The 24,779-nt window shown below is 41.7% G+C and overlaps 1 long non-coding RNA gene across 2 annotated transcripts in view; it reads right to left on the reverse strand.

Annotated features, from left to right (window-relative positions):
• LOC123020073 overlaps nucleotides 1–24,779 on the reverse strand; it is a 177,607-nt gene that overhangs the window by 137,339 nt on the left and 15,489 nt on the right. For both annotated transcript variants that reach the window (XR_006414021.1, XR_006414020.1), the window contains exon 2: nucleotides 13,457–13,695. This is a non-coding gene — a long non-coding RNA (uncharacterized LOC123020073). The remainder of the gene's footprint in view (nucleotides 1–13,456; nucleotides 13,696–24,779) is intronic.

Raw genomic sequence — 24,779 nt, forward strand, 5'->3', positions numbered from 1 at the left:
GGACAACAGGAAGGCACCATTTGAGGACTACAAATGCAGCAGCTCTGCTTTGTGCAAAGCATCTTTAGACTAGCACTAACAGCCAGGACACATACTCACCCACAAGTAAACATCTGTACACACAGAGAAAACCTTTGTTGGGATCTTGGGAAATGGGAGCAGAACGAAACTTCAGCCCAAGCACAGCCTGGCCATGAGCCCAGCAGGAGCTCGATGCCCTATCACAGAGCTCACCTTAAGACAACAGGCAGATGTGAGCCCATCCAAAGACAAGCAGAACAATATGATTCACAACACGCTTGAGCCTTCCATTGAAGCAACCTGGTTTGCGCTTCCTGCACTAAAAAAAACCCCTTTTATTTTTCCGTTATTTTAATGTTTAATTGATTTTAACTGGGGTTTTAGTATACAGTAGTACCTTGGCTCATGAACTTAATCCATTCCACAACTCTGGTCACCACCCAAATTGGTCGTGAACCAAGTCAAATTTCCCCATAAGGTTCAAAGTAAATAAGGTTAATCCGTTCTGTAACCTTTTTTTTTTTAATCACCAAAATTGGAAGTAAAGTGTCAAAAGAACAACAAAGATTGTGGCCATCTCCCCCCCTGCACGAGTGCAGCCGTGATTGCAGCCACAGACGAGTGCAATCACAGTCGCGCTAAGGCAGGGAACACAGGTGCGATCGCGGCCATCTCCCCACCCCCATGAGCATGATAACGGCCTTCTCCCCCTCCCCCAAGCACATCTGCGATTGCGCTCATGCAGGGAAGACAGGGGCCATCGTGATTGTCACCTGATGCAGAGTTCAAAATTTTTCTGTAATTTCTGTTCGCGATCCGATTTGGTTGTGAACTGAGGCGTTTGTGAGCTGCATTAATGGTTGGATACCGTGGGGTTTGTTTTATTCTACTTATTTACTGTAAGCCGTCCTGAGATGTTCTGTAGGGGACAGGATAGAAAAGCTTTTAATAAATAAATAAATAAATAAATATTGATTGGAATGCAGCTATCCCTTTGGATTACTCAGTCGCCTGAATTTTGAGATACTGTTCGCAGCTCAAATTAGAGTGAATGTTTTAAAACAAAATGGATATTTTAGGATAACATTTGTACCATTTGATTAACTATCTAAATATAATTTCTGTGTGGGTTTTTAAAATTAAATTAACTGTGCAAAATGATGTAGAAGCAGGATAGAATGGACTTATAAATGAACACATGGACTGGAATTCGAGTGATCTGTCCATCCCTACTGATTTGTTCAGATAAACACAGCTGTGAAAGCATTGACTCATTAGACTCATTAGACAAGTGTACTAGACAAAAGATGCTGATTTTCCCAGTTGTATCTCCTTATTGCTAGACCGACTCTCTGGCCTTCTGCTTCCAAGAGAAGCCAAGAAATGAGTGTGCAGACATCTGATCTGCCAGAAAGCCTATATAATACCCTATACAGTGGAAGAAGGGAACATGCTCCAACCGTACATCTTTATGTACCAGCCATGTGACACTACCAAGTACCCTAACATAGAGGCACTGCGCAGCATCAGCGGCTGGAGACAACAGCTGGAACAGCAGCGCTGGGGGCAGGAAGAGAAGAAATTCCAATGGTGCTCTGAGTATCAGGACCATACGTGGAACTGACCTGGAGCCATGGATCACCAATGAGCATCACTGCCACCCTTCTGGTTTCTTTTTAGAAATTCACTACTATACATGGATACTTTACAACTCATCTGCACAGCCAGAGCAACACTAAAGAATGGCTCATTTGAAAGCTTATCTCCTCAGTGTAAAAAATTATCAGCTTGCTAAACAAAATACTGACATTAGCCGTTCTTCAACCGGGAGATCCAGTGTTCAGAGGCAGATAAAGAAAGTTACACGAGGCCAAATATTAACACATTGCATTGCCACACTGGTCCAGGCATGACAATAGTGAAAACAAAGAACACCTTCCTGAAAAGTACAATATGCAGACCAACCTTGTGAATCCAGTGGTTGTAAGCAACATCAAATTTAAGTGGTGTAGGGGATGGGTAAACAGTCATAAAACAGAACAGCATCATTAGGAAGGAACCGTAAGATGGGTTTAGAGGTGATGCAGCAAAGAAAACAGCCATGAAGAAAGGCCTAAGCTGGGACTTCTACTCTAGTAGGAAGATATTCAGAAAAATTCCTGTCCATGGCTCAGTGGTAGAACTTTGAGTTTCTATACAGAAAGTCCTGGGTTCAGTCTTTGCAAAGAGCAATGAAAGAATCCCAGGCAGCAGCAGAGGGCTGAAGCTTGGAGAGCTGTTGGTGGTCAGAGTGGATAGCACAAAGATAGATTGACCATTGGTCTGACTAGCTAAGGCCACACACAGAGAGTTCAGAGAAGATGTTCTGGGGAAATGGGAACTCTGGACGTCAGCTGAGCTGCATCTCATAGATAAGACATGCAAACAAAGCTCATTAGGCCATCCTGGGCTCTTTTCCAAAAATGGCTTCATCCCTATTGTTCTAGTTTATATCCTGCCAATAAGAAATAACTAGCAATGAAAAGAAAACAGAACTAACTAAGGAATCATTCAGCAATGAGAAACTGAAAGCTGATCGTTCTCCAACATGCAAGCTGGTTTGTGAATGTATATTTTTGTGACTTTCTGCTTAGCTAAATGCCACTGCTTGTGTTCCATAGGTGCAGCAGCTAGGAGGCCAGAGGCAAGCATAAAAGCAGGATGCCCAACGTAGCGTGAGAGATCCCTTTCCCCCTCAGTTTCTCCATACATGCAATTTCCCTTGGAGAAAACTTACAGGAAAAGCAGGCTCTGCTCTTCCCCTGACTTCAACATGTGAAGAGAAATTACGCACTATCCTTTTGCACAAGTCTTTGGAGATGTTCAGAAGAAGCAAGAGTCTCTTGCTGCTTCCGAAAGAAACATGACGTGAAAGAGAGCCCTTCCTCACAGTTTCCTATATATGTCAGAAAATTTGGGAGGGGATGGGTCCGGTGGCACTCAGCGCCATTTCTGGGTTTTTGAGGATCCTTGGGCAAGGCAACCTTAATGGACTCTCCCCTCCACAAGTTGACCTTCTGAGAAGCACAGTCACCACCTTCTGTAGCTCTTCATCCTTTTTCCTCATCACTGTTATAACTCGCTTGAGGGATGGATGGACAGAGAGCCAATGAGCAAGCAGACCGTGGCAGCTCCTGCTTTTTCTTCTCACCACTGTTGCTGTCTGGGTCAGAGTGAGAGGTAGATGAATAAGCATTTGCAATGGGGAAGACGAGGAGCATCTCCGGGGTGGGGGGTGCTCTTGGCAGTGGATCCCTGCAGGGATGTGGACCTTGGCAGGTGCATGACCCATGGGACTGGCCTTGGCAGTGACTGCAACCAGATAGCAAAGAATGGACAGCAACCAGTGCCAGCCAAAGTCTGTGGCCCTCCAGTCAAGGCATGCTTAATAGAAGAGTTAATTCCAGAGTACAGGCCAGCATTGGGGGGGGGGGGGGAAAACAGAGATGAACATCAGCATTAAATATTTTTCTTTAACACTTGTGTAATTTTTTTCATAAGAGCCTTTTTTCCAGCTAAAAGTTACACATAAGTACTGAGGTCAGCTATCTGATGCAAACATGTTGCCTTCAGCAACCTTTCCAATACTGATCTTTGATTCAGCATTAACAATTTTTTTATTCCACATGCCTTCATGGGGGTGGGGGTCTCTAAACTTTGGTGCATAGCCTGTGCAATCTTGCTACTCTCCACTCCACTCCCATGCTTTTTCTAAATGTGTGTGGCCAGGGTGGGGGGCAATGTTTAATTTCATAGTTTCTTTCTGCAGCAAAAATCCAAAGAAGCTTATGCAGAAAAATAATTTTATTTATTTATTCAGTTTATATCCTGTGAACATGTCTTTTGCTGCACCAGAGAGCAGGACTGGATGATGACAAGCAAAAAGAGCATCTTGCTTCATGATTCAGACAGAATTTCTGATTCCGTTGATTCTCCACCCACTTGCAGTGCTGTGGCCAGCGTGGCAAAGATGACCCTGTATCAGGTCTGGTTTAGTACATCAAGGTGGATGTTAGGACACTGTAAAGGGCATTGGTTCACAACAGTCACTGGGATGCCAACAAGAAAGGTCACCTCAAGAAAGGTGCACTTCTAGGCTACTCAGGAATAATTTGCTGGTCTTGAAAAGGACAAAAAATAGCTTTCCCTCTGGCAGAAAGGTAACAGTCACAAAAGAATGGCAGAAGTGAGGAGCTGTCAAGTAGACTGAAGCGGGCCTCTTATGTGAACAGAGAAGCCAGAGAGACAAACTTGTCCAGAACTTACTCGTCAACCCCATTTATTTATTTATTTTTCAATGTATGCCCTGCCTTTTTCCTACAAAGGGCTCAAGGCAGCTTACATCATTCTCCTCCTCCATCCTATCCCCACAACAACAACCCTGTGAGGTAGGTTGGACTGAGAGCCTGTGACTGGCCCAAAGTCACCCAGTCAGCTCCATGGCTGAGCGGGGACTAGAAACCAGATTGTCCGAGTCCCAGGCCCATGCTCTTAACCACTACACCACACTGTCTCTCACCACACTGGCTCTCTTTCCATTCTTGATGCAAATACCTTCTCCATTCCACATGCGAGATAGGAGATAGTACCTTCTGGGACCTTGCAGGCAAGCTGGTAGTGCCCTTTTCCAAGGAGGCACAGCAGCTATCCTAATATTAACCCCTCCCTGTTGTTTAGGATCAAAGCTTCTCTTCATAAAGTGGTCAACCAGAAGCCCAGAAGATCCTGCAAGCTGGATATGAGTCTACCAATGTCCTCCTGTCCAAGTTCTCCAGCAACTGGTATACATGCCATATTACCTCTGATATCAGAGGTAGCATAGAGACATTAGGACCTTAGGGTGGGCAGTTGCCCATTGCAGAAAAGGAGAATACACATTGCCAAAACTGGAGATGGGGTTGCACAAAAAGGGCATGTGCTAACGTGCATCTATCAACATCAATGGAGAATGAATAACTATGATTTAAATAGAAATGAGATGTCATCATAAGGAAGATGGTGACCTGATGAACTGTGTAGCTCCCAATCTACTAACCAGGCAACTTCAAGACTCATGTGCTCCCATCTGATGGCTCTTTAACTTCAGTTTGGACTTGGATAGGGCAACCCTTCAAATACATGTTGCTTTGAAACAGAGGACCATCCTCTGAAAAGTAGGACACCTGGCAACCCTTGTGCAATTCCTCTCTATCATGCAAACTGACTTGACAAGTATGGAGAAACATTGAAATGAGTGCTTCTTTTGACAATCATTGTTTAGGGAGCAAGGCCAAGGGTTGACGAGGACAAAGGAAAAAAGAAAATACCAGCAAAAATACCCTTTCAGTTTTCCAGATGCTCAACACAGATTCCTATTGTTCCTAATTATCCATTAGTCATTGTGTTGCTCTCTTCTTTTCTAATTTCCATGTCTGGCTCTTCTCCTTTCCTTTGCACTTTCTTCTCCCTTCCCCTTTCCCTGATGGCAAGTTGCCATATCATCCCATCATGTTAAATGACGGATGGAGAGCTAAAATAAATAATGGCCACTCGGCCCTTAAAAGGCACATGAGCTACAACGCCATTTTGACAGCTACAGGCAGTGGCTGAACTGCCCTGACAGATACTTAAAGGCATTGCCGGACTCATAACTGGCTAAACAGGGCCACAAGCAAGAATGCAGCATGTTGTTCCCCAGCAAAACATAAACATATAGGCCAGGTTTAGAGTGGCCACACATCTTACTGTATAAAGAGGACAGTCCTCTATTAGGGACCATCCTCTGTTGGAAAGGCCAAACATCCAGGTTGGTTTAAAGAACTCTAAGATGGGAGAGTAACCTGGGCCCACCAACAGCTCTCCCTGGGATGTAAATCTGGGCACATCTGGTCACACTTTCCTACACTATGATATATTGCATTTCTATTTAAAATACAGTCATTCTCTCAAAATATGTGCCCATACATCTATATTAAGACATTCAACTCTTCTGATGATGTAGGTTCTCTTTTCCCCTTCCTTTGAAGGGAGGGGGTAACACATAATGGGCTACCTTAGTCGTTATTAGGGCATGGTGGTCTTGTGTCAGCTTTAAGGTGCCCATGAGAAAGAAAGACCTCTACCCTTGGTTCTTACTGCCCTGTGGACATTACTCCTGTTCCACTGACTATTATCATGTGCTACAAATGCATCTACTTCTTGGCCACTCTCCCCATTTCTACTGCTCTAAAATTGATTTGTTAGCATGAGTTACCAGAATTGCCTTTCTTCAGGATTCTAGCTCCCTCTCCAGGGTTTGTAAAAGATTAGCCTATTTGCCTCTATTTCATGGTGGCAAGCCTTTTCCAGCCTAAGGGCTGGATTCATTGTCCTAGAAATTTTCGGGGTCCATGCTCCAGGGGTGAGCTGCATCTGAGGCAGAAGAGGGTGGGGATAAAGGCCAAAGAGGTGGAGCTAAAGTACTGGGACATTTAGTTTAAAAACACAATCCAATGCATCTTTATTCACAGAAAAGGCTTTGACATGGCAGGTCTCTCACATGTTAGTTAGAACATGTGGGCCTCTACTTTGAATTAACATGCATAGACTAGTTGTCTTCAAGCTTTTGTTGCCAGTCATTGAGCCTTAGCACAGGTAAATCAATCTTTCAGATTGGAATAAAACTGTGCAAAAGCTTGGAAACCATGAAATTAAGAATACTCTTGGAACTGAAAGTGTGTGGAGATGTTTATATTGGTTCTTCTTCAAATGTTTTTTCTCTCCTGTGAAAGAATTCTCTTTTAACTGTCATTTTCTAGTTCCACCTTTATTTTCAGGAAACAGTGAAGTAAACCCGACAACCCTGAGAAGACCAAACACCTGAGGATATGACAGCCTCCAGCTCTTGAGACATGACATTGTCAGGTTTTACTAACCCAAAAGTGCAGCAGGTAACCCAAAACAAATCAGAACAGTAAATAAATAAATCCATGAAGGAAACCCTAAACACAGAATAAAGCTAGGATTCTAATGTGGTTTAGATTTGTGTAACTGCTCTTTTATTTTCTTTTAGTCACTGTATACGGGCTAAACAAAAAGAGAGGACACCATAACAGTAATCATGGCTAGGCTGAAGGCAGAGCTCTATCTTTAAAAGAATCAGACTGTTAAATAGTTAAAATGGCACCAAGTTCTTTGGAGGTCTTTGAATCTTACAACACAAACCAAACACAGCAAAATCAAACACAAGGGAAACCTCCATTGAAGGAGACACTGAAGCTGTTGGAAGATCATTTTCCATTAAGGGTGCAACCCTATGCAAGTTGAGACAGAACAAAAGCCTACAATGCCCAGCATGCCCCAACTACCATAGCTGGGAGTTTTTCCTGTCCACACTTGCATGTTGAGTGCTTCTAAGCAGGAAAGAGCAGTGAACGTCCACCATATATGTCTCCCAGTAGCCCTGCTGCCATGTCACCAAAGTTTTCAGTGGCCAGAAATCAAGCAGGTGCCTGCTATGGTGGATAACAGATCAAATGGAGGTTCTCAAGTGAAGATTGTCTCTTTTACTGCTGTCATGGATTAATTTTGATGGGGAGCTGCTTGCGGGTGGAGGACTTGCTGCCGCTGCTGAATTTGCTTGCACAGTGGTGGAGGCAGAGGACCTATTGTGGCAAATGTGACCCTGGGTCCTGCAAAGTTGCTCACCTCTGTAATCTAACCAATGTGATTAGAGTAATCTAAATAAATAAAGAGAAGGATGTTTTGACCTTTTAGTCCTCTTTGAAAAGCAGACCCTTTAGACTTATTTATGTGTTACCTGGGCAAACAGGCTCATCATGAGGAATGGAGCAGCAGGAAGCTTTTTGTATCACATTCTCTCTCTCTCTCTCTCTCTCTCTCTCTCTCTCTCTCTCTCTCTCTCTCACACACACACACACACACACACACACACACCATGCACACACACTCACATGCACACAGCCAAGTTCCTGCCAGATAAGACCCTCACAGCAACTTACAATTAAAACTTAAGAACAATTTTTAAATGCTTACAATTGTTTGAGGCAAGTTAAATAAAAATATTTGAAGCATCACAGCCACAGAACTAAGAGCAGGAGAAAAAAAACCTTCAAAAGACTGTGGAGCTAATCTATTTAAACTACTAAAAAGCCAAGCATTTCCCTGTCTGATACTGGAATGCCAAACTCACGTGCACCACGCTCCTGATTTATTCTCCTTGAAAATTTTGCCATGTGCATTGTGTACTACAAAGGCATAAAGGAGCATTGTTTACTTTAAAAAAGGGGGGGGGGAGTGGAGAGGAAATACAACACTTTTGCACAACACCATTCAGCTTTGTAGGAATGATTTGAATGGACATACTCAAATTAAGAAGCTAAAATAATGGAAAATTTTCTGAGTAATACCATATTGAGGGCCAAAGGCAGTGGAGACATTAGGTAGTTATTTCAGTCTCTGGGTGTAATAACTTATTGGAGATGGGAGGGGGTATCTTTAGATGGGAATCAAAGGGTAGTAAACCCACACTGTTTGGTTTGTGAAACCTCTTCTTCACATCCCGTACTGATTGTTCTGCAGGCCAAAGAGGGGAAATCCAAAAGAGAACATTTATTACAGCACATGGGATAACCGCACAGAACAGTCTTGCAAAATGATGGTTGCTCGTCTTGGGTTTATTACAGGTCAGAGAACAGATTCTGTTCATTAATATAGCCATGAAAGAATAGCCACATTCAGTCATTCTTCCTGGAATTGTTAACAGCTATTTTTCTTTTTAACCTCCTGATTCATTTGCACTTCCTTAAAAGCTGTCTGCTTTCTAGTTTATTCACTTTTCCTTTTAAATACAGGAAATCCAATATCTAACCCACTCTGGTATTTTTGCTTTGAAAACAAAATCTGGAAAGCAAGGGAATTTTTACTTTATTACTTGTAATTATGTTAGCCACAAACAGGTGTGGTGTTGAAGAAATCCTAAACAGAGGCCCTCTTCAGTTCCCATGTTAAGCAGGAGAGATGGGTAAGCCCCTGAGATTTTCTAGGAAACTTCAGGAAATCTCTTTAGATGTCCCTCTCTGATCTAAAGAGCTGTAAAAACTGAAAATGGTTGTTGTGTCCCCCACCCCCTGCCCCACCAGCCAGCCTCTGCCATGTCTCATAGGCCTGGGCTTCCTTATCTACATACTGGATGGTGTTGGGGTTACCCTAAGAAAAGTTCTGTTTTATGCATTAAAATATGGAGAACCTCACCTGTCCTCTCTCCTTCATATCTGCAGGGTTTTTCTTTTCTAGTTCTTTTCCCAGGCTATGCATATGATCCACCTGCTCTCAATTCCTGATTGCCCAGTGAAACAGAATGGAAACAGGGTTGCAAGCTGATGGGGCAGCTGGGCTTCCTTTGCAATGTAAAAATACCTAGCCAGTCCATGCTTTGTCTTAAGAAATTTTGTATCTCTGGTTGTAAAAAAAATGAAACTTTGAAACCTGTTAGAATTCGGTAACTCCTGACTATTTTACTTGCTATCTGTTGCTCAAACCTTTGCCATGTCATGTTTTTCCTGATGTCTATAATGATTTCTCAATATTTCTGTTTTATTTATTTATTTCTTTTTCGATGTATATCCTACCTTTTTCCTAAAGGGCTGAAGGCAGCTTACATCTCCTCCTCCATCTTATCCCCACAACAACCCTGTGAGGTAGGTTGGACTGAGAGTCTGTGACTGGCCCAAAGTCACCCAGTTGGCTCCATGGCTGAGCAGGGACTAGAACTTGGATTGCCTGAGTCCTAGACCCACACTCTTATCCACTACACCACACTCGCTCTGCAAATACCAAAGAACAGGGAGAAAATTAGTTGAGATGGAACTATAAAGATGTTCCTGAAGTTATACTAGCAAAACATCTGTTGGGGGAATTTTTAGATCATTTGAGATGTGGCACCTTCTGAGAGTGGATAATGTTTTGGCCAAAATTTTCAGTAGAGAGAAGGGAGAGTTTTATATTCAGTGTATTAATCCTAATAGAATTTTAGCATTTTGTATATTCTAGCAGAGTCATAAGATTTACCATGCAATCCTATACATACTTACTTAGATATAGGCCCCATTGAATACAGTCCTTTGATAGCTGATAATTTACGCAAATAATCTCGGAAAGAAATGCCATTCAGTTTAATGAAGACTAATCTTAAACCAGTGCACACAGGATTGCTGTCTCAGGGCACAATCCTATACATGTTTAGACAGAAAAAAGTTGTGCGACACCCAGCATTCTTCATCCAACAATTTATTCAGACAAGCAATGTGCCAACCCTGTAGGAAAGTTTAAGGTGCAGCTGATCTGCACAAATTTAAAACAAATAGTGAGGAAAAATAAGAGTTAGCAGGTTTTCATTTGCCCCATCTAAGGACCATTGCATTCAAAGGGCAAGATATTTGCATATTTGCAAATGCTTCAGAACTGAACAAGATTTGGATCACACGTGAAATTGGATTTTTCTTTTCTTTTTACAGTCACAGTTCTTGCAGAAGAATGGATTGAATGGTAGAAGTGAAAGGCAAGGACTGTGAGTTTCTCCCAAAATTTAATGCTCCATTTAAACTCTGACACGTAATGTAAAGCATGTCCCCTTTGCCCAGGAGGACAGGAGTCAAAACAATGCTTGGATGGGCCACAAAGACAAAACATATGGATTTTTCACAGCTTTGGTGATAACTGATGTTTTTCCCATGTATCATTTGATATCATGCAATTTTGTTTTCAGAACATGTTCTGTGCTGTTGGAAAGCCTTTGATTTGCAGCCATCTTTTTGTTTTTCCTCTCAAGATGTACTGTTTAATCTTTCCTGTGCAGACGCCAGCAGCATGGTGTGCAAAACATTAGGGATCTGAGTCTCCAAATATGGCACTGAAAACAGACACCTGTTGCCAATGTAACATGCTGGTCTAATGACCATCTGATGGCTTGTGTTTGTTTATTTTTTGTTATTATTTCTGTTAAAGATGACAACAGAAAATTCGGTTAGCTTAGTTCAGTCTTCCCCTGTGCTCACTGGGAATGGTGGGAAGTGTAGTTCAATCCATCTGGAAAGTGCCAGGTTGGGGGTATCTGGCTTAGTTCAGTAGTCTGATCATTAAAGTTTATGCCTTTATTTATTTGCTTTCAATTCCATTTGCTATCAGTAGTAACGTTCACTATTATTAGGACAAAAGAAAGAGGGGGTAGTCATCATGAAGTTAAGCTAGAATTCATAAACACAGAAAATGTTGCTTTTCTAAAAGTTTCCGCTTTCTCCTGGCTTGACTGCTGAAAAGAACTCCTCTTTTACAATTTTTCAAAAACATAAGTGTTTTAAAAGTCTTCACAGAAGAAATACTCATGGAATTTCCAACACGGCCTGTAGTTTTCCTGGCACTGAACTAAGCAATATTTCTTCATCTCATGTTACGTAATCATTTCTGACGTATTGTTTGTTCCAGTGCAGTGTGGCTGTTTTCATCAAACCACAAATCCGGTGGAAGAGTCAAAACGTTCTTTGCCATCCCTCACACCTTTCATAAGGCTATCAGCAGTAATCATACAGGACAGTGTGCCTTAAAACACTGGTCTTATTAGCTTACCACCCTTTCTGCTGATGTGTACAACTTCCTCGCAGAGTTTCAAGTAAGCCCAATGCAGGCAGTCAATACATTTTTCATGGTATGAAAATCTAACCTTGAAAGAAAGTAGAAGGGGGACACCTTACAGCATGAAAACTTACCTAACGTGTTTCTCTATATGATTCACAGGAAGGCACAGAGTAAAAGAGAACCACAATATTCAGTCAATAGCAAGCGCTCAAGGTTAAACCTTCTAAGTCCCTAGCAACGGTATATACCACATATTTCATACATATTTGTCCAGATATTTCTGACAAACAATCACATGTTGAACTTCATCTATATGTCCTATGCTACCAATTCTATCTTACCTTTTTGTCCCTTTTTCCTTAAAAAAAATTTCCTTTAAAAAACACACAAATCACTACTTATTCATTTTCTCTCTGCTGTGGCAAACACTAAATCAGTTTGTCACCTCCATCCAGCTTCATTATGAATAGTTATGCCATTTTCACACATGTAGCCTTTTGTGTTTCAACAGTCTATGTAGTAGATCTGCCTGGATGCCCATTAGAAGAAAGAAACTGAATTCGCTGGACTTCACTGGACTCTTGGATCTGAGAAAAGATGCGTAATCCTTACAAATATCTTTCTTTCCAACCTGTTCTCTTGCAGTTATTTATCTGCACACACCCTGAACGCCTCTGCCTGTTTATTTGTGGAATGTGTATATTATTTAAATATAATAAAATTCATAAGTTGTTTATGTATTTTATTTTTTAATTATGTGTTTTTAAAAGCCACATTTTCCTTCCCTTCATCAAAAAGAGGTGCTGGAATGGCAGGAAATAGTCCCTTGAAATGAAGTGCATTCATTTCAAAGGGAAGATTCCAGAAGGACATATTTTTCATTTTAAAACTAGATGGTTTGCTTGTTTGCTGAGCCTGTTGGTGTAATTTTGGCCTTTTACTTCAGGTGTAAATGGCTGGCTCCCTAGATGTACAGTATGATCACCTTCTCTCCAAAGCTTCCTCTCTTCTGCACATCTGAAGGCAGTGCCATTGACATCACCTCTTGAGCTCTGAGAGGCTTGAATTGCCACATCTCTTCTGTGCTTCAGACGTACCCGGACTCTTCCCTAACCGATGCGTTCACTCTCTCCCTTTCTTTCCAGCCCATATGGATATTGGCTCGTGCCTGGTGTGTCTCTCCCACTCTGCAGGTTCTGTCCATGTTTTTGTCCACCCAATCACAATCAGTTTTAACTGTTGGTTTCTAGTGATCTTAAAGCACTTCACTCTTCCACTTCACTTCTCGTTCCTTCTGACTATATGATACACCCCCTGCACTATGCACACCCTTCAGAGTACCCAATATGTGTCATGTTGCAGCTCTCTAATAATTTGCACGCACACACAAAAAACACACCTGGAAAGCCACTTCTTACATAAGAATAATGAAATATGACAGCCAATTATGTCTAAATGCAATGTTTCAGAAAGAAAGCTTCTGTATGCTAATTTATGTTGTTTTATGCTCCAACGGGCCTTCTGCTGTCAGATGCCTGACTACAATGGATATCCACAGAACTAATCTTTAAACCCTTGGATTCTAATTAGGCTTGCTTGGCTGTCACTCAGAGGAAGAGAAAGAGAGAGAGAAGTTCTTCACGTGACTTTAGCGCTATGGCTTGATTACTTCAGAGTGTCAGCATGTTATCCTGGGTCTCCCTTTTATCATAGCAGTAATTGCCTAGCAAGGGATGACAAACTGTGAGCTGCTAAGCGTTTCGGCTGTTGGGTACTATTTACATACCATATTAGAAGTCTCGCGTAAGATTGACATGATGGGTTGGCATCTCCGGGCACTTGCCAAGGTTTACAGCCCTGCAGGAGGCCCACTGCTGAAACCTAGATGCTTCTGTCCAAGCGTTGTTCCTCTTTCCTGCTGTCACTGCCTGCTCACCTGCCCTTTCAGATGATGCAAGCAGCAATAATAGGAGACAGAGCCACTTCCTCCACTTGCCTGGTGTTTTCCCTCTGCTCTGAGGGCTTCTGTGAAAAGAGAGGGAATATTCATGAGCAGCTGCAACTGGGACCAGTAGGTGGGCCCACACAAGGGGTGGCATGGAGATGTCTTGGCCAAAAGCGCCCTAAAGCTGGACCCAGTGCTACTAACCCACTTATGAGCTTGCAGTGTTCCTAAGAGTTAAGAAGAGTTAAGACTTCTTCCTTGTAGATGATCCTGCACCTAACCTCCTACCAATGTCCCTTCTCTACCTGCCAGGAACCAGACACATCTTGCTTCTCTTTACCCTCACCGCCCTCAGTCTCATTTGGCAACACCTTTGTAATTTTGCTGATGGTGCCATGATGCTATGTTTGTCGGGATGACATCACAGAGGCTCAGAAGCAAGATTGGATGGGTCATGGCAGCCAATCACAGTGAACAGCAACGAAAGCAAATCAAGGTGAGGACAGTGAGGGGAAAGAGGAAAATGGGCATCACAACAGTGTGCATGTGCTTACAATAAATGCACATTGCCAAAATAGGAGGTATTTTTAGAGGTAACCACAAAAGGAAGCCATTTTGGTTATGTTGAAATTAAACATTTAAATTGCAACAGTTCTCATGAACTGTTCTGTTCTTATATACCTTGTATATAATGTACCCATTTTACAGAAAAGAGAAGCAGGGCAGAGAAGCTAATCTAAGGCTAAACAGCAGAATTAATGAAAGAGATGGATGGCCCATGAACCTGTGCCTAGATCCAGTGCTAATTCTCACTGCAATTTTAGAAGGGCTATATTCAGGACTTTTTTAGAAGAATTTGACATGAAGGAAGGGAAAGGATGTTAAATAAAAACATGGGGGCATGCTCAGCTTCGTAGGCACATTATTGTTTGATTGATGTAGTTGATGTACTTTTAAAATACTGTGTCTTGTCTTTCGTTGAATGAAGTTGGACGGGATACAATGCAGAACTAATGAGCCATATTGAGATAAGGTTAATCGCTTGCAATGCTATTGCATAGGAACAGCTTAAGACTGCAATATTTCTTATTTGAAAGTCACTGAATAGTGCAGGAAGAAAGACAACTTCATTAAGTAGACAAGAACCCCAAGAATGTGAGCTTGGAAAGGGAGATATGAAGGTCATTCCATTCACTGTAGCCACTTTCAAGTTAGGGTGGGCTCTGGAAGCATCTCAAAATGATAACAAACCTATGATAGTCTTATCTCTTACCAGGAGATTTCCTAAGTTGCCTTCCCCTGGCAGATAATTGCCTGACCTGATAAGAAAATATGACTCTTGATAGTATTTTCCCAGTGTAATCAAAGATCAGCTGCAGTTGTCACCTCAAAAATGGAGTAAGCAAATTCTCCTTCAAGACATAGGCTGTGACCTAAGGAGCTCCATGAGAAGCACGCGGGGCTCAGGCATGATCTCTGGGATGTGACTTTCCTTCTTCTTGAAACAGGAAACCTCTGAAGGGCACTTATGAAATTGCTTTTGGAAGTCCATTTGACATGAAAAGGATCTTGTTGTAGGGGACTATTGTGCAAAATGTCAGCATCCAGATGAACCAGTTGCTGCAGGCACCCTGAAAAAGCCCCCAAAGCCCTCTCAGAGGTGTAACTGTTTAACTCTGAGGAGGTTAAGGTACAGTCTAATGGCCAATTGAGGTAGAGGACCTGTTCATATTACTTTGGAATTTCCATTGCATCTAGATTTGGGGAAATGATAACCGGTCCCCTTAACTGGTGATAAGCAATAATTCCTTAAACTAATCCTTATCCTTACTGGCTGGGAAAGATTAATTTGCAACATACTGCACTGCTGAATTTGTTAAGAACATTTTTGTTTTTGGTCTCAACAGATAATGACATAGGCCAAGGAGCTATTTTAGTTAATCATTCTTAGCACACAATCAGATGTTGATGGCTTGTGAAAGTATTACTAATTTTCCTTTTATTATATTTATCCTGATTTTTCCTGAGTTTATACCATGTTTTTCTTATTTGTGCTTTTAGTCTGATGTATATGCAAAAGCCTGGTTAGCTATCAAGCAACAAACCAAAAATGAAACAATTCTTACTTGTCTTGGGCAACCTCTGTTTTTATATCTCAATTCCTTTTTCTGTAAAATGGGAATGAAAGAAATCATACTGTTAATTGGTCTTTGGAGGATAAATAAAGGAAACTCGTTTCAAATTTCAGGAAGATGTAATTCAGTGTGTGTGTGTGTGTACAGCTAGGGGCAGTATACAAAGAGTAATTTCTGGATGCATTCAATGTTGAAGTGCAAGAAAAAGAAAACTACTGCCGTTAAAGAGGTTCATATGTGCATAAATACATCCATTTAATTTTTATAACCATAATGTTGTCATGTAGAACTAGTGGGCCGGACAATAATCTAAGACTGTAACAAATGGAACACTGATGCCCTGGCCAATCTATACCACAAGCTGTGGGTCGCACCAATTCCTCTGTGTGAGTGGGACCCATTGTTCAGGAAGGGAAATTTAACAGTTCCCAGAAGAAGCCACAAAATCTTTAGAAACATCCCTGTCTGGAAAGGATCCCTGCCTCCTTCTAGAAACTAGCATTGCTGCTTGTTGTGAGTTGTCCCAAGAAGGACCTAACATCCCTTGATAAGTGGTGGGGCTCAAGAGAACTGATGGGGTGTAATCTCCTATTGGATATTGCCCATCGATGATTTTGAAGCATGAGCCTATGATCTGATACACTGAAAATGCTTTGATTAGGTTTAAAAAATGGTAACGAATGCTACATGTTAAGGGTTCACTAAATCATACAAAAGTTAAAACCTCCAGAACAACGCAGTGACAGCTTTATACAATTCTAATAAATAGTACAGAAATATTAATCTCTATATTTATAAACTAAGTCTTTGTATTGCAGTGAAATATTAACAGGATCCCTTTCTCTACCATCAGTGCTGTCAAAGTTCATTTCAAGAGTGAATCTTATCTGTAAGCTTGTTCTTTTCAGCAATCTCAAGTACTTTGATCAATTATTCCTCAGTTGTAGGCCAAGCGGCTGATTTACAGAGTCAAACACAGATGATCTTACCAGATAGAAGACAATTCAGAACACTTAAACAGATGGGACATGGATTGTTGTCATTAATGCAGCTTAATAACAGTAATCAAACCTAATAGCAACTCCCATATTTTGAAAAACAATAGCTAACACCCAAGAACAATGTGCTAGCATTATTAGCAATACACCAGAAATTAATAAACCCAGTCTGATGTGCCAACATTTGGATGTTCGTATGAGTTGTTTTATTCAGACTAGCTGGATAGATCATTGCAAAATATACTTCTTGCAAATGATAGTGGACAAAGGCCAACATGATAACATTATATAACTAGACTAGGTACTGTCAGAAAATAATTTTGGATTGTCTAGATGGCTTTCCTATAATATTTTATATGGGTTTTCCTTAAGTTTGCATTTTAAATCATATACTTAAATCATATACTTTATATAAGAAAGAAAAGACACTTGATTTTCCCAAGGTCATTGTTAAGCATTTCTCCTTTTTGTAGATTTACTTTCTACAGTTTAATTCGATTAATCAAACATGGAACATACAAAATTTCATATCCTGAAGCAGTGAAAGCAGGGCAGAAACTAGTCTTAATAGCTGCTCCCATTTTTAAATAAAGTAACAAAATTTACACTGCCATTCCATATATCTGGAAATATTGTATTGTATTAATATATTATAATATATTAATATTATATTCAATTCAACTAATGTATCCAGTTATTTGGATTAAATATTGATTAGGAATTTAACCCTTTCCTTTCTTACCCCAGATTTTCAACATTTGGGGAGCATGTCTTGATCATCTAGCCACTCTTTGGGAGTGGGGGGTGATGGCAATAATGTGGTGCTATTCCACTTAGAACAAAGGTGATCTGCCATAGGTGTTGGCACAACTAGTCCAGAAGTTAGGAGCAAGAACTAAGCATGAACTAGTCCAGAAGTTAGGAACAAAGAAGACATGATCAGAGAACAACTGAAGATACAGAACACACCAGACCTCAGGAAGACTTTGCTGACTGGGCAAAGTTCTACTGAATCAGGAAACCCTCTCATACTCCTTCTTGTCTAAGAAGAACCAGTGACTAGCTTAGGCGACTGGAGCTGGTCCAGGGCTTGACAAAACTTCATTGGGAAGATGACTCACTACATGAGACAACAGCCCACAAGTACTAGCAGTTCTGTCCTCATACTTCCTTCTGTGTTTTCTGGCCCTGATAGACTCAGGAATTGTGGGCAAGAGAGAGGCTGGGAGAAACTGTGGCGGCACTGGCTGAAATAGCTAGTGCAGGTAACTGAAGGGCCTACAATTACTGATCATGAAACATGGTTTTTCATGGGGAGGGGGTTGAAAACACTGCCTCGGTGTTCCCTCTGTCATTCTGCTTCTGCCCGAACTGAGAAGAAGGAAACTGGGAGAGAACACAAGCAGACCAATGGATTGAATTTTCTTGTCTTAACAAGTGCACTGGTGCATGGAGATGCAAATTGTTCTGTTTCCAGGGATCTCCCCTGTTGTAGTAACTGCTAATGCGTATTTTCTCTGGGAAACCATCCCTCATGCTTTTACTATTGTGATACTATAATATGGGGCTTTCTCTTTGATACTTCCGTGCTACCCATCTTAATGACTTCCATGGGTTCTACTAGGGATGCTTGAGGAATTAGATCTTTGCAACTGTGCACGAACCTGATTCACACACCCCAGACTAACATGTGGATTAGGAGTCCCATCCAATTTCAAACTTCTCTGGATTCTGCAATGCAGTTTTGGGCTCAGCTTTGATATGGACTCCCCATATCAAAAAGCATGTATTTATCTTGAAAATACATTTACAAATCCACCCTTTGAGAAACATGTTCAGATATATGTATTTAAATGTAAGTGGGCACAGAGGGATGGTGCACAGCCACTGTTCTCCCTGCCATGGATCAGGTTGAAGAACTGGCATTTTCCCTATTAGAGCCCCTGTTCTAATAGATTGGGGAGTACTCTCAAGATTTGGTTCTATGTATGGATGTTGAAACTCAGACCAAAGACCAAATTTGGCCCACTTGGCATCTCATTCTTGCCCTTTAGTGTCCCCCAGAAGGCAATGCACCCTTGTAGACGTCATCAGATGGTTCCTGTTTTATTCCTTCACCTCCCCTCTGGTTGTCTGGGGACTGCCCAGGTATTGCACGTGTGTGTGTGTGTGTGTGTGTGCACACATGCGCGCACACACACACGCACACACACACACACTGAAATGACTTTCCTAAGGCTTTTTTCTTACATTCATTGGGTTCTTTTGTACATTTCTCCCTTTGGCCCCTTTGTCTGTGGCCCACTCACCAGGAGCTTGAAGTTCAACACGCCCTTGGCAGTGCTACACAGTTAATTCCCCATGCTTGAATTCACAAGTATGAAAGAATGCTTGGGAAATGTCTCTTGAGGAAAAAAGGAAGGAAGGAAGGAAGGAAGGAAGGAAGGGCTTACATGGCGTACTGAATGTGCTCCTGCTGACTGCTTCTCCTGGATGACTCACATCTCAGAATAAATGCCAGAAAGAAGGCCCCAGACCTGGGCACTTGACAAGTGCTCCCTTCTTGCCACCATATTGGTGCTTGGGAGCACAATACAGTTTCATCTAGAGGTGTTCCAAGAGTCCTTGCCTTATATGTGGCATTCTTTGTAGATGTACTGACACTAATTGGGAGTAGCAGGGCTGTGACACTGCAGTAAGTTTTCCCACAGCCGCTGCAGGTTGGGCTTCCAGCCAAGATAGTTAATGCTTCTCTTTGCATTCCTTTCTTCTCCCCAGAGAAGAGCTATTTTACAGACACCTGGCATTTACAGATCCAAGAAAGTTATTGCTGCTGCCGCTGCCATTAAAACATTGCTCTGAAAGAAAATTGCTACTGCAGCAGAATCCTATTTCTGAAGTACTCAGTCATTAAGGGAATGGTGTATCAGAAAAAAAGAAAGAAGGAAGGAAGGCAGAGAAAGAAAGGGGAGTGAGATATGCTTCAGCGATATCATTTGCCATTAAATCCTTGAGTTAATTTAATTAAAGCGGCAATTGTTCTTTTTAAAGGTAACACTGAATAGCATCACACTTGGCCAAAGGAGACTTACGGATTGACCACTAACAAAATGAGTTGTGTCCACAATCATAGAGGCGCTCCTTCTCTCATTGGCTGAATGTATGGCAAACAGGCTTTGTCTATTTGGGAATGGCTTTCACCTCATTCCCAGCAGAGAAAGGCAAAACCTTAATTTTTTGTTGTAAGCCGCCCCGAGGCTTCGGCGAATGGGGCGGCATAAAAATGTTTTAATAAATAAATAAATAAATAAAAATAAATAAAAAAACCAAGAAAGAGCTCTTGAGTCACTCAAAAGCATGATGCTTCCATGTGCCTTAGAGGTCGTCGTGAAGGAAATGTCCTGGAAAATGCCCCTTTGTCATGGGCAAATTTGTCCAATTTGCTCTCTCCTACATTTGCATTTTTAAAATCTCAGATCCTCCTGCTGTCAAAGATGGAGAACTTCATGAATTTTGGCAAACTCTTATCAAAACTCTGAAATGAAATTCTCATCAACAGCACTAAAACAGGTACAGTTATATCCAGCATGAAGAAGCCAATTATACCAGGCTGCTATATAACGGATAAAGATTAGAAGGTTGTTGTGGGGGCGGGGGGGGGAGTGGTCACCCAAATTTAGCACTGACATGGCTGTATATTCTGGGAATCATACCCAGGCTTTTAAAGAGCAAAAAGCCATGGACCCATAAGGACGAATGCAACAGTGCCAGTTTCCTGCAAATACAGTTTCTTTTAATCTCAAGTTCTTTTTGCATGGAATTTGGAGAACCCTATGGATGTTGGTAAACTCTTTTTTTAAGACAAACTAGTAAAAAATCTCTAGAAAGAATAAATGGATCTCAGTAGCACTTAAATGGCTACACTGTTTATGCATTCATTTCTAGGTTGGTAGTCCTCTTTCAAGCTCTAAAGCTGCTGGACTCTTAGGTACCTGAAGAGCTGCCACCAACAATGGGAGCTGTAGGTCTTTTTTTCTGTCTAACCATGCATAGGACTGCACCCTAGTTGTATATTTTCCTTAGAGTTTCTTCCTCAGATCTGTCCTCCATCTAAAGTCAAGTAGTTAGTGACTGCAGAAAGGCTTTCTTGGATATCTGATGTTGCACCATATATGGCTAGTTCTCCCTAGAAAAGCTTGCCAGACACTGTTCATCTAGATGTATTTTTAGCACAAGGAAAAGACTTTTCTTTGCCCAGGCATTTCAGTAAGATTTGTAGGCATTTTTAATTGTTTTATGGCTCTGTTGGATATTCATCACTTGTTATGAATCACTCCTCACTGATTTTAGTCTGCACTGGAATTTTATTTGTTCTTCAGCTCTTCTAATCTTGCATGCTACCCTGACAGCTTTACACTTATGCACTTAACCAATTAACTAATAAATACCAAGTACAGCTGTAGCTGAGGGATAGGCTAAGCCAGGTTGGCAAACTTGGTCCTTGAGCATTATGCTAAATGTGGACATTTGAAGAGGTGGACAGCTGGATGCAGGGCTAAGATCTCTGAAGAGTGATATACTTGATCCTCACAACACAAAACAGCCAACAGCTGCCATTATTTCACATACTTATAACATGTCGATCATGTGTTTTATTTGCTGGTCAATGACCCAATAAATAAATAATTGATTGATTGATTACATACTTATATTCTTGCTTCAGAAAATTCTGGTGATTAGCTTTAGATCTTCTGGCACATTACGGGGAACAAGGCACACCAAGGGACTCAGAATTAGGAAGGTAAAGAGTAGCGGGGTACATGGAACAAAGACCTGACATTCTCCAATAACTTGGGGGCTTAAACCATTCACCTGCTCTGAGTTTGCTGTGTTCCTGGCCAACCTACCCACAAACTATTCACTGCTGCCCAGGAAGTCCCCACTAGCACCAACAGATGCTTCCCACCTGTTGGAAAAACAGTATTATGTGCGTGTGTGATTTTGACAGGACAACAGCATGTCCAAGGTGGATGGTTAAGTGTTTCCCTCCAGAGCTGTTCTAATCCCAAAGTTGCTATTTACCTAACAAAACATGTCTGTTGATTGGATTCTTCCCTAGTTGTTAGGACTTGAAGCCCACAAGGGAAGGGACAAGCTACATCGGACAGATCTGGAAAAAGTAAATTAGATCAAGTCAACTAGATCAGGTTGAGTCAGTCAGGCCAGGGAAAGTCAGCTCTGGTCAAGTCCACCAGGTTAAGGTCAGTCAGGTCCAGTTAGGTGAAAGTCAGTAAGGTCACTGTAAGTCAGGTTATGCCAAGCCAGTTCAGCTCACTGTGGGCTCAGTCTTTCGGATCCAGGCAAGCAGCAACCAAGAACCTGAATATCTCCTAGCGTACTTGGTTAACTGATCTGGGAAATGACTGTGTGTCTCAGCAAAGGACTGCAGAAAACCTTCACCTTAAAAGGCTGCCTAAAGGTTCCTCCTGCAAAGTGCAGACTATAATTCCCAAAGGGTCCATGAGTGCTTCTGCAAATCCTTGAGGGATGGATTCTTGTAGGTTTTGGTCTAACCCTACCCGAGATACCAAAAGAATACCTTGTATCATGGTGACACCAGTCTCCTTCCCTTCCTGCCCCCTGGAAGCCCCATAAACTACTTCTCCAAGGTTGTATGAACACTCAAAGGTTGCTACTCTTGTGTGGCTAAAAAATGGAACAATGCCAGCTGTCTCGGGTTCTTCGCAAGAGATCTTAGAGATGCAGCCCACATGGTTCTTTCCATGTCATCTAGTGATGGGGGGGCAGGTGGCATCCACACATGCATCCCTGGATCTTAGGGCAGAACTCTTTCCTGGCTTCAGATCTGAGAAATCCTATGACCCCTCAGACACTGTCAAGGGGCCATAGGAATGCTCTGCCTATGGTCAGTTTAGTGCGTAAGGCAAAAAGTGTGAGTGGCCATAACTCAGTGGTGAGATTGTGTGTAGCAGCTCCCAGTTTCATCTCTAGTTAAAAAGATAAGGTTGGAGGCAGTATGAAAGGCCTCTGCTAAATACCTGGAGACCTGCTTCCAGTCTGAGTAGGCAATATTCATTGAGATAGACAAAGAGTTTAGGATAGTTTCCTATGTCTAAACACACATACCCACTTTCCCCTGTTTTTATCTGTGAAATGCAGGGCACAATGCATTACAATGAGGGGAGAAGATGTCAGCCTTTCAGCTCTCCTGGCTTTCACTGCACCTTGCCACATGCCCTTGGGTTGCCAGCTTTTGGATTTCAAAAATATTTTTGTGAACTTTCAGATTTTGAGAGCCAGTGTGGTGCGGTGGTGAGAGTGCTGGGCTGGGGGCCCGGGAAAGCCACGTTCTAGTCTGCATGTGGCCATGAAGTACATTGGGTGGCTTTGGACACTCAAAGGTTGAAGCTGTTGTGCGGATAAAATGGCACTATGCAAGTTGCCTTGGGTTCTTCACAAGAGGGAAAAAGGCAGGCTCCCAGGAGTGAGGTTTTGCACCCTTGGTGTAACACCATTAGTCTGTCTGATTTTCTGACAACCACCACCATGAATAGTCTCACTCTGATATAATCCAGGAATATCAGATCTTCAAGCCATCTTGCTACCAGCTGAAAGTGGTTTATTCACATCGAAATGTAATTGTCATTTAAGTACGACAACTTAAATGACCCCATAACTTGCATCTGATCTCACACAATTATCCTAAAAATAAATATGACTGTAACCAGCTCATTCATACACAATAAGCCAAGTCATCCAGCTTTGGATCTCGTGCTTAATGGGAAAGATTTCACATTCTCATGTGACACTGGGCCTGGCAAAGGCAGGAACTATTCTTACAGCTCAGCAGCTTGTATAACTGCTGCATTTCCATGCTATCTCTTTACTCAATTTGGAGTAGGAGAAGGGAGGCGGTCTCTATTTTCTATAACAGGATTCTTCCTAAGGTGGCTTTCCAACCAATTTCATGGTTTCTCTTTCAGCAGATGGGAAATATTAAAAAAAAACCTCAAAAAGAATTCAGATCTATAGCATTATCACTCACAAGATGTACACTGAAATCTTCATTTTTATTGCTTACTTTGATGAATATTTTAAGCCTTCAGCAAGCCCTAAAGCAGTCAAAATATGAATATCAGAAACTCTGTCCCGCATCTGCCACCCTTCATGCTTAGCAAAATGTAAACTTTTAGCAGCATAGCTGCATTTCTCTCCTGCAGGAAAAATTACAGAATTCCGTGGCCCCTTGAAACCTAAAGTATTGCTGATGTTTCATAGCCTATTTTAGACAACACAGGAGATGTTCTAAAGTACTGAAATGGATGCAAAGCTTGTGCTATGTAAACAGCGGGAGCTTTTCTTCACACAGGGTAGTTCATGTGTTTTGCATGTACAAGGATCAAGGTCCAATCTTTGGCACATCCAGAGAGAAGGATCAGGGTAGGCAGGTGAGCAACTAATTCACACAAAGATTTTTTCTGCACCATAACGCATGAAGCAATGCTATTCTTCCCACAGACATTCACATACAATTTACACATTAAGAGCTGAGTACCACAAGATGTCCTGGAAGTTCCTCTAGTCAAAACACAGATGTCTCTCTCTCTCTCTCTGGGTAGATTCAGGGTTGCTCTTGAAGTCCTGTACCATTTTTCTGGGTTGTTTTTGTTTGACAATGCACAGAATCTGAACTGATAGTGAAGAACGTGATAGTTTGCCCATGTAAACCCCTGAATCAGGCTAAACCCCTGAATTCTACATCGCCACAAAAGTAGCAGCCATCTTTCAGTATGATTTTATCTTTCTTATTATGTTTGACATATTTCCAGACTGAGCTCCCTCCCCCCTAACTGTTTAGGGCAGCAGCTTAAGAAGATAAGATTTTAACAAGATAACATACCAAAAAAAATCTATATGTACAAATACAAAAAAGGGGGAGGTTAAATAGAAGTGGCAAGTTGTATGAGGTGAGCTGCAGCTTATTTTAGCAGCATGCAAGGGCTAGCAGAT

The sequence above is a fragment of the Varanus komodoensis genome, unplaced genomic scaffold, assembly GCF_004798865.1.
Source record: "Varanus komodoensis strain SLA01 unplaced genomic scaffold, ASM479886v1 scaffold13_3, whole genome shotgun sequence".
Taxonomy (NCBI): Eukaryota; Metazoa; Chordata; class Lepidosauria; order Squamata; family Varanidae; genus Varanus; species Varanus komodoensis.